Raw genomic sequence first — 11,155 nt, forward strand, 5'->3', positions numbered from 1 at the left:
ACAAAATCCGGGGAAGTAGCCGTAGAAAGAGTGGTAATGCTCGGCATCCAGAAAGAACAGGGACTCGGTGAATAGGTGCTTTAAGTCAGTTCCCAGCCTGAATGTGGAACGCAGTATAGCTGTTTGTAGAAATTCCCAAGAGAAGGTTCCTGATATTTCCGTCGAGGAACAGTCAAGGCAAAAGTGGCAGAGGAGCTTAGGGACGGGATCTTGGCAATCATCCCTGTAGAAGCTCATATGGCATCTCAGCCCTGCTCTATGGAAGGTGCTACCAGAGCAATGGTTCAGTCTTGCCAACCCCCTCAGGTGGCAGAGTTCAGACATGTTCACCTTGCTTAGGAACCGGTACCTGATCCAAAATTTCATGAAGCAAAAGACTTCCAGTGATGTGCAAGGTGTTTCTACCTAACCTCAGTCCCACGGCCAACAACAAGATCATATGTAGCCCCCCGTTGCTGTCTGTCCTTGATCCTCAAGTCAGCTCACGCCTGAGGGGCAAGGCAAAATCGGTTGGCTACTCCCCAGCCTCCCCCCATTATGATAGTGAGGATGAGGCTGCTAGACACTTCTAGGAATCAGCTTTGTTTGTCCCTCAAACAGTGGAGGACACTGATCCCAAACCAAGGCTGGACAGTGAGATTGTCTTAATGGTTGATTTCTCACCGTTTGCGGCCCCGGCTTGCCAAGACGGGACTAAGGAAGGGATGAACGTGCGGCCTATGCCCCAATTTGGTGATGAATATCAACCACATGCCCCCACAGCAGATGCAGTATTTAAAACACCTTATGAAGGGGATGCGGTATACCAAGAGCCACCCCTCCGTGTAGTAGATGCAGTCTCAGGTGCAGAGAATGTGAGTGACAGAGATCCAGCAACATCAGCTCAAGAGGAGAACCCCGCAACACTGGTCAGACCTGCAGCCTTCTCCATAGCAGGACAAGCCAAAAGGAAATATAAGTCCAGAGCTCTCCCAGCAAGAGTCCCCTGCCCGGTGGAGTGAAAAGGTAGATTAAGGACGTTGAAAAGAAGGGTTGTCTACTCTGGTTGTATCACTGATGGATAGCTGCCTCGTATGGAATGCCCGGGGTATAGAAAATTCCCCTACCATCAGAACGGCGAAGAGATTGATCTCTGAACACAAGCCTCGATTGTTGCCATCCTTGAGCCTATGCTTAAAGAGGAAAGAAGAATTACAATAGGCCTTAAGCTAGGCTTTCACTCCTCCTTTTCTAATGAAGAGACTGGAGGAAAAGTCTGGGTATTTTTTCATTCATCTATAAACGCTGTTGTGGAATATTGTTCTAACCAAATGCTCTCTCTTAGGGTCTCTTTGCAGCATGTGCAGGACCCAATGTTTCTATCCATCTTCTACTTCAAATGCTCAAGAATCCATAGGCTTGACCTATGGAACGAGCTGGCTGCCATTACCAGATTGTCTACAAGGCCATGGGTAGTGTGTGGTGATTTTAACGCAGTGGCAAATGCATCAGAAAGGCTTAGCAGTAGATCGTATTTTAGCGTAGGAGATGAGGAGTTTGCAGTAGCCATTAACAATGCAGGGCTCCTCGATGTTGGGTTTTCCAGAAATAGATTTACAGGGAGCAATAATCAAGGAGGGAATGCTAGAGTCTGGGCTAGGCTGGATAGGGCTCTTTGCAACGGTGATTGGATTAGGTGTTTCCCTCGCTTTCGTTTGGAGCACCTTCCTCATGCCAGCTCGGATCACGCACATATGCTTATGAAACTCCCTCCTGCTGCTCTGACTAGTGCGAAGCCATTCTGTTTTCAACGAATGTGGCTTCTTCATGAAGGATTTCTATAAGTTCTCAAAGAGGTGTGGGACAGCGAAACTTCAGGCTCGCCGATGATCGCGCTCATGCTCAAGATAAGAAAAGTGAAGCAAGCAGTCAAGGCCTGGAACAGGGAAGTTTTCGGTGATGTTTTCTCCAAACGTAAACAAGCTAAACATTTCCTAGATCAATTGGAAAACAATATGCAAGAATCTGCTGCCCACCCCTCATTGGATGACCTATTGCTGCCAAATAGAACCTTACACAGTGGGAACTAGCAGAGGAGATTTTTTGGAAACAAAAGGCGCAAAATAGCTGGCTGACAGAGGGTGACTGCAACACAAAGTTTTTCCATTTATCGGCTATGGATCGTGTGAGAAGAGCTGAAATCAAGGGAGTTAGCCCTGATGTCGACTCTATTATCACTGATCCCAACATGATCAAGGCCGAAGCTGTCTCTTTCTTTTCCAACCTTCTCACAGGAAATCAATCCTCAGACGATGGCATCGTCAGCGCCAACATTCCACCCCTATTATCAGAAGGGGAGAACAAGGCCCTGATGTCTAGCCCGTCCTTGGAGGAAGTCAGGCGAGTGGTTTTCTCCCTGCCCCCGAACGCTGCCCTAGGGCCTTATGGATTTGGAGGATCTTTCTTCACGAGGTGCTGGCAGATAGTGGCGTCTGACATCCAAGAAGCAGTTATCCACCTCTTTAAGGGGGGGAGGGGAGGGGGGGAAACTTCCGAGGGCCTTCACCTCCTCTTTAATCTGTCTCATTCCAAAATAAGCAGCCCCATCTTCCTTTGATCATTATAGGCCAATCAGCCTCTGCAATTTTATTTATAAGATCTTCTTGAAGGTAATTACTTCAAGGCTAGCGATCGTTCTTCCCAAGCCCATCTCCTTAGAATAGGGTGCTTTCATTTAGGGTCGGAATATAACTGAAAATATCGTGCTGGCCCAAGAGGTTTTCAAGGATATAAACAGGAAAGTTGGAGGGGCAAACATTGCCATAAAGCTTGATATGGAAAAAGCATACGATAGGGTAAACTGGACCTTCCTCAAACAGGTTCTCCTCCGTTTCAACCTCGCCAGGAGATGGGTTGAGTTGGTGTAGAGATGTTGTAATAACTGTTGGTTCTCCATCCTTGTCAATGGGGAGGCTTGGGGCTACTTCAAGTCCTTGCGTAGTCTTAGGTAGGGCGACCCCCTTTTCCCTAGTCTGTTCATTTTAACAGCAGAAGTTTTCAGCAGGGGCATCAAATCCAAGTACAACTGGGGCCTCTTTCAGCCTTTCAAGCTCAAGACAGGTTGTCCCCTCATCTCCCACTTGCTATACACAGATGACATGTTACTATTCAGCAACGGCAGTATGGCTTCGCTTGTAGTGATCAACGATTTTCTGCTTTCCTATTAGCTCGCCTCAGGTCAGAAAATCAACCACTCCAAGAACATATTTTTTTGCTCCTCAAAGCTCTCTCCAGGAAGAGTCAGACAGATTGCTAGTAGGTTGGATATCCCTAAAGTGTCTTCAGGTGCTCTCTATCTTAGAGTCCCAATTTTGAAAGGAAGGCCCTCTAAGGATGCTTTCAAGTCACTTATGGAGAGGATTTTGGCCAGGGTGAGTGGCTAGAATGCCAAAAGTCTTTCCCAGGCAAGTCGCGTGACTCTAATCAAGCACGTCCTAGGTAGCATCCCAGTCCACACGATGGCGGCCACCCCCATGCCAGCTAAGTGCTTGTCTGAGATGGAAGAGTGCTTTGTAAATTTTTTCTGGGGTTGGGTGAATGGAAAAAGAAAGTTACATTGGATGAATTGGAAGAAGATTGCCTCCCCGACATAAGAAGGAGGCCTCGGTATTAGATGGCTTCGTGACATGATGGCAGCTTTGCGGCTGAAAATGGCTTGGGCCCTCTCTCACGGTAAGAGCAGAAGCTTATGGGTGAGCTTCATGAGGGCAAAATTCAGGGACCCCCTCCATTCGGACATCACTCCGTTTTGTAGAAAACTTGTCCAACCTATGTCCTCCCCTCTTTAGAGGAGTATCCAAGCCCTTTTTTCCTTCCTGGTAGAAAATTTTTTGTGCCTGATTAGTAAAGGCGAGTGCAATCTTTGGGAGGTTGACTAGACGGGGTTTGGCCCCTTGCTGGATAGTGCCACTCAGCAGCTTCGTCTTCCCATTCGCAATATGAAGGTCAGTGATTTTCTCGGTAGGCACGACCCTTTTTGTCCTTCTTCAGTCCCAATTTTCTTATCATAGGAGGCCCTCCAGCATATTTTTCAAAGTGGATTCTGTACTATAGATGACAAGGACGAGTGGCTTTGGCCACTTATGCCTTCAGGGGATTTTTCAGTTAAATCGGCCTAGGCCAAATTCAGATCGGGTGGTGTGAGAAGAGGTTGGTCGAGATGGGTGCGGCGTTCCCAAGTCCCTCCCAAGTTATTAATTTTTGTGTGGAGGCTTCTCGAAGGTGCAATTCCAGTCGATGGTAGGATTCAGAGTAAGGGAGTCTCTTTGGCCTCTCGCTGCGAATGTTGTCCCTAGAACGTCTAGCGCCCGCACTCAGAAATGCTGGAGCATCTATTTGCCTCGGGCCAGCTAGCCACTATCATGTGGCGTCACTTCAACAACATTTTTTATAAGAGTCTAGCTGACCACAGCTCCCCACTAGACTAACTGACCCAATGATGGGGGACGTCCCATGGTGCTTCTTTATCCTAGGTTCAAGCATTGACTCCTATCTTCCTATGTTGGGAAATGTGGAAGATGCAATTCCTCTAGATTTGAGGATAAGAAGATGTACATAGGGGCAATGATCACGTGCACAAACTGGTGGCTGGGGAGGATTTTCAAAGGAGGTTAACCGTCTTCCTGGATGCCTCATCTCCAGTTAAGGAACCTGCACATCCCCGTGGCTCCTCCGCCAGCCAAGAGAGTTGAAATAGTGAAATGGGACATACCAGAGAGTGACTGGGTCAAGTTGAATGTGGACAAATTAGCTCTTCTTAATCATGGGGTGTCTGGAAGTGGCAACATCTGTAGGAGGGATGATGACAATCTCATCTTCGCTTTCTCGAATGGTTATGGGTTAGGCACAAATAATATTGCAGAATTCTTAGCGGTCTATGAGGGCTTATCCATCTGTTCATAGACCCTATCCATCTGTGCTAAAATGGGGCTATGGAAAGTGATAGTAGAATCAGATTCCAAGTTGGTGGTGGACACACTTAACCGAGTCACTAAGGTGGGCTGGAAATAGGTACATTGGTTGGCTCGCATCTCTAGCCTTAATTAGAGGGGGTCTTTTCGATTCACCCATATTTTGAGGGAGGGGAATGGTCCGGCTGATGGACTGGCTCGTCTAGGCATGACTCAAGGGAATAGGCTATTCCACATGATGCGGGACCTCCCTCACGATATCTGGGGGGATGGTGGTGTTAGATAAAGTCAGGTTGGGTGCCATCAGGGTGGTGGATCATGTATAGTTTTTATTTGCTTTATGATAGGTCGCCCTGAGTCTTTTTTGTGCTCTTGGGGCCACCCGAAATACAGTCCCTGTAATTTTCTATTATGAAATGAATGATGGGTATAGTTTTTTGAAAAAAAAAATGGCTCCTATGTTTAATGGTTAAAGAGGTTGGAGCAGAACATTGTCCTGTAGCAGCCGATGATGCCCCAACTTTGTATGCAACAAAATTAATAGCGAAGAAAGGTTCATTTTGAACATAATGTGTGGAAGAACATATTCAACAATGCTTTCGAGAGAGGTGAAAACCCATGCAGAAGATGTTTAAAACTATAAAATCGGATAACAAGCTAGTCCATCTACCAACTCATTATGTGCTGATTATGTGATTACCATAGCCCTAACATATCCAAGTTAACATACAAAATAAGAAAATGATTACATAAGCTAACCAACTAGTTAACGTATCACTATTTAGACATTTAGACCTACATGTTCCATATTAATAATTTCTTCAAATTCCCCTTCAAACAGGGGACAATAGATTTCTCCAAGACCAACAAATAATTCATATGTGATATGGTGAATTAGAAAGGTGAATCAGACTTAATTGTGGCTAGGAAACTATGGAGGAGAAGGGCTTCTCAGTTTCTTTTTTTTTTCTTTTTTTTTTTTTCATATTCACATTTTGGTTATTATGGAGTTGAAAATTGTTGATGAGTAACAATTGATTGCTTGTTGGTAATGGGGGGTTAGGGAATTATTTGAAGGTGTACATTGAGAGTGTGTTGTTTTCCCTTCTTCTTCTTCTTCTTCTTCTTCTTCTTCTTCTTCTTCTTTTGGTTCATGTTTTCACCCAATTACACTCCCTTTTCAGTTAATGAGTTTCTTGAGACAAGTAAATGACAAGTAATTATCATTGCAGGTTCTTTGAGGAACGAAAATCTAACATTGGATTTCACATACAGGATGACATGCTTGTTGAGATTGTAATAACTATTAGCACACTTTTTTCTTCTTCTTTTTTGCAGGGAATGGTAGTGGTTGCTCTTTTAAGGCATTTTGGATGCCCTTGCTGGTAAGGTTGGAGGCTTACATTGATTAAATGCTTATTTTTTTCATGAGGATTTTCTATTCATTTTGAAAAACAGGATATATTTCTAACATGTCTTCCTTCAACCATTTTTTTTAAAAAAAATTAGCATTATTTTTTTGAAGCTGGGAACTTGCTTCAACACTAAAAAAAATAAAACCAACATTTGATTCTGCTGGCATGAAATTAATTGCAGTCGGTGTCGACACTCCTGATAAAGCTCGTATTCTTGCCAAGTGGGTATTCATCTTTGTTTTCTTTTCATCATATGTTCAATAAGTTGCAGTTGTGTGGTTTATTTCTCTTGTATCTGTAGAACTTGATTTTTCATGCTCCATTTGTTTGCATTCTTGTTTCTGAATGGGACGGAGGAACTATATCATCATAGCTTGTTCATGGAGTTCAACCAATTTGGCCATATTGGCTACCCTATCTTCGTTCAAATTTTGTAGATTGCTATTCTTATTATACTTATGCTAGTTTCCACTAAAATTTTTGTTTGCTGGTTGTGTTTTTCTTTCTTTATTACATGCACGATCCATGCCCTCACTAGCTTCCAATCTAGTTTTTCAGGGTAAATTGTCATCCTGCCAATGCATAATGGGATCTATCTTAATTGCTTATTTTTAGCCTAAAAAGTTGACTGGATTCTGGGTTTGATTGTTTTGGTGCATTCAGGGAAAATGCATTTTAAGAATTCTTGTACGAGGTTGGCTTTAATTGTTGGAATTGTGATGTTGGGAGCATTAGGCCTTCATGGGTCTGATTCATAGACGCTTGCTTTTCCATTGATGTTTTTATAGGCAGTCTTACCTATTCAATCTAAGTCAGAGAAACCGAATCTTGGTTTTGGGATTTATTATATTCAGCAACAGTAGTCAATTGAGGGGCTACATCTCTACTATGTATTCTTTGGATCTTACAGTTCAGAATTTCCTAAACTATGAGATGCATCTATATGAAATCAGATGCAAACATGGAGACATGCTAGGAGAAGCACAGGGTGGTGGAATAGATGTACCAAAAAGAAATTCAACTTTTCTGCAACCCTCTCCTGATCAAGCTTATTCTCAGCCTTATACTCCATCCATGATCATGATGGTTAAGATTGTCAAATATGCTTATTCTTAGCCTTATACTCCATCCATGATCATGATGGTTAAGATTGTCAAATATGCTTATTCTCAGCCTTATACTCCATCCATGATCATGGTGGGTTGTGACAGTTTGACGATCGGGTTTCAGTAGCATATTTTTCATGTGTACACTGGATGTGAGTCAGGATCATTTTGATAATGATGAACTATTGTTGTAGTGTAGCCTAATTTTTAATAGCTTATGCTGTGTATTATTAAAATCACTATTTGACATGTACACTTTACCAGCAATGCAGGCCTTTGTGGTATACCGGGGCTACCTACATGTGGGCCTCACCTCTCCACTGGCTCTAAGGTTGGCATTGCGTTGGGGGCTTTTTACCACTTGCACTTATTTTCATCTATTCCGTATGCTGGTGGAAAAGATGACACAATATTCTTTGAGCTCAGAAGCTTGCTGGTATGTCATACATGTGCATATGGATGTGTCCATGAATGGTAAGTTCCTAATTAATTTGTTTTTGTATTGTCTACTATATAGGCTGTCATTATGTTTCTGGAACTGGCTCATTTTTCAGAGAGAAAATTACCCCAAACATTCAGGTCAGGTGTCCTAGTACATCTGATTGGGTTTATAATGCCATGTATTTCTTGCCCAAGCTATAATGACAATAGTTTGTCCAAGCATTCATGTTTCCAGGATTCTACTTCTGGCCGTTTGCTTCGTGATGTTCTATTAAGCATCTTGCATTGTTATCATGTGACTTTTGGAAATATTGTTGTCATTCAAGGATTCTACTTCTGGCCATTGGAGTCAGGGCCTTCTAATGCTAGTTGGTGGCCCTCAGGTTTTATGGAAAAACTGCAAACCATTTCTCTAGCTTCTCAGGAAGAGACTTTGAGAGACTCTACACGAAACCCTGAGCAAGAAAAATTGTCATGCCAGAAAGCATCACAAACTTTGTGGGCCACTGGATCATTTTCTGGACGGATTCCCAATGGTTTCTACTCTGTCACTCCAGTAAGTAGTAGCTTTTATTTCTCAGTTGGGATATGTGATTGTCATTGTTCCTTAGTTGTTTGTGGTTCATTTTGGGTACAATCTTAAACCAACTTTCCAGGAACTGGATTGTCTACTATAAATGATTTAATTACTGGTTAGTTGGAATTGGTTCTTCAGAAATTCCATAAACTCAAGTGGAGGTAACCTGATCATGAGAATGAATTGTATCTGGCAAGTTATGGAGGTGCCTAATGTCTCATGGGAGGACATTGGTGGGTTGGACAATGTCAAACGGAAAATTCAGGTAGTATGTCTTTCATTGGGCTTTGCCTTTTCTTCTTTGTTTTTTCATACTTAAAATATATGATGGTAAAGCAGAAATTGGAATAGTGATTTGTGGCCCATGTGGAACTCATGGATTAGTTGGAATTGGTTGTTCAGAAATTTCATGACTGCTGAATTTTTTATCATCTAGTGTTATGTAATACATTGCTTTACACATAATATAGTGATGGCTTGTACAAATAGTCTTCATCAACTGTTTGATAAACCAAATCCATGAGTGCCTAGTGAATTAGAAAGGTGAACCAGACTTAATTGTGGTGTGGAAACTATGGAGGAGAAGGGCTTCTTAGTTTACACACACACACACACACACACACACATATATATATCATATTCACATTTTGGCCAGATTTTCCATGCTCCATTTATTTGCATTCTTGTTTCTCAATGGGACAGAGGAATTATATCATCATATCCTGTTCATGGAGTTTTATAAGCATCTTAACCTCTTCTACTTGGGTTCCTCTTCTTTTTTCTTTTTCTTTTCTTCTTGTTTTTTTTTTTTTTTTTGCTTCAACAGGCCTTAAACTCTTTTTTTTTTTTTTTTTTTTTTTGGGGGGGGGGGGGGATATCATTGATGAAGTAAAATATACAGGAGACTACTCGGACGAAGACTAGTGACAAAAATTGCTGGCCCGCCTATCATATCCTATACATCCTAATCTTTTTCTTCCTGATGGAACCCAGCCCTGTATTGTCCAAAATGATGGAGCCTCTAGCAAGAGGAGGGAGATCAGAGGGGACCGATATGTGCTTGGATTCTTGGGACGTGCTACTTAGTTTAGCTAAACAGTCTGTCCACTACCAAAAATTGGGCAAAGGCTACGGATAAAATCCGTAGCCATAGACCTATGGCTATGGTTTTAGTCCGTAGCACGACCGTAGTCGTAGGTGCCGTAACAATAGGTCTTGAACCTATGGCTACGGATTTAATCCGTAGCCATAGATACAATAGCTACAGATATAATCCGTAGCAATTATTTCTATAGCGAAAAGTACATACAGCTACGGATATTTTTTGTAGCTAAAAGTAGTATTGGATCCGTAGCAATATGCCGAATTAATAACGGCTACAGTTGTCAGATTACCAGCTATGGTCAATATCCGTAGCTATTTTCAACATCTAAAAAATTATTATAATCATTTATTCATTCAATTACCACCTGCATAATCATTCATTTATTCATTCAATTACAATAAATTATAATCATTCATTCATTCAATTACAATCAATTACAATTACAATAATGCTGAAAATACAAATCTTGGTGAGTCTGTGTGCACTCACATATGGCTAAGTACATCCTTTATCCTGGCCTTTGGCTTCATTAGAGAAATTTGCTCGACTTCACCCTAAAATTTCCATGATAAAGAATTGAAAGAGAAGATAGATTTTGACGGTATGGTATTTTTTTCACAAGTAAATAGGCCTTTTTCAGCCATCAGTCCATCACCTACCTGAAGAATCAGAAATCAATTGTTGTCCGAGTCCACTCCTTTTCCTTTCAATTTCTTAGTGACCTCTATAAAATTACTTCCACGGTCATTTATATAGTACTTTGAAGAGTTGTCTCGAAATGCAACTCTAGTAATGACAAAGTCACTTCCTGCAACAGCTTCATATGTTCCATCATCCTACAAATAGTCATGGCATTCATAAATCGAAATGACCATTGGGGGGAAAAAAAAGACAGTGAAAGAAGTACATCATGTATGACCATTTTTTTCTTAATGAATTAATAAAAACTCAAAGAGGAATGAAATTGACACAAAAGGAATAGGTCTCACCATATCAATTATCTCCTGAAAGGAAACAGAAATGCCTGTACTGTCCAAGTTTTGGTGATTGGTGATTGGTAGAACACCAAAGCTGTGACCTGAAGGAAAAAAGAAAAAAGAAATACATATTTCAGCTTGAACCCTATGAGGAAACAAATGTTACTATTTTCATTCATGATTTTCTTACCTTGCTCCACTGAAAAACTTCACCATCATAAAACTCGAGAGTTACAAGACCAACAGGATCAAGCTGGATTGAACGACCCCAAAATTTGCTTTTCAGATTATTGTCTCCCCAAAATTTTCATCCTCCACATTCACAGTGGCATGTAACAATCATTGGATGATGACCGACCTGTCTCAAAGTAAAATATCAAGTTACCTCCTTCACTCAAACCAAGTCAACAATGTGAAGTCTTATCATATTCTAAAACTTGTCAAACCAATCCATTCTACAGGTTTCTGAGCACTAGATAAACCAACAATGTCGACCCTAATTAAATTCCCACATATAAATGGAGCTTACCTGCTTAGCTCGTTTCCCAAATACAAAGAGCATTGCATCTATGACGTTGCTTTTAC

The 11,155-nt window shown here is 41.7% G+C and overlaps 1 long non-coding RNA gene across 1 annotated transcript; it reads right to left on the minus strand.

The window, feature by feature from the left end:
• Positions 1–10,111: 10,111 nt before the first annotated feature.
• Positions 10,112–10,939, minus strand: LOC131221576 (uncharacterized). The gene is made up of 4 exons (XR_009159430.1): positions 10,761–10,939; positions 10,583–10,671; positions 10,253–10,429; positions 10,112–10,147 (listed from the first exon to the last, which is right to left on the minus strand). It is a non-coding gene; the product is annotated as an uncharacterized LOC131221576 (long non-coding RNA).
• Positions 10,940–11,155: the final 216 nt, after the last annotated feature.

This window comes from Magnolia sinica, chromosome 12 (genome assembly GCF_029962835.1).
Source record: "Magnolia sinica isolate HGM2019 chromosome 12, MsV1, whole genome shotgun sequence".
NCBI classification, from domain to species: domain Eukaryota; kingdom Viridiplantae; phylum Streptophyta; class Magnoliopsida; order Magnoliales; family Magnoliaceae; genus Magnolia; species Magnolia sinica.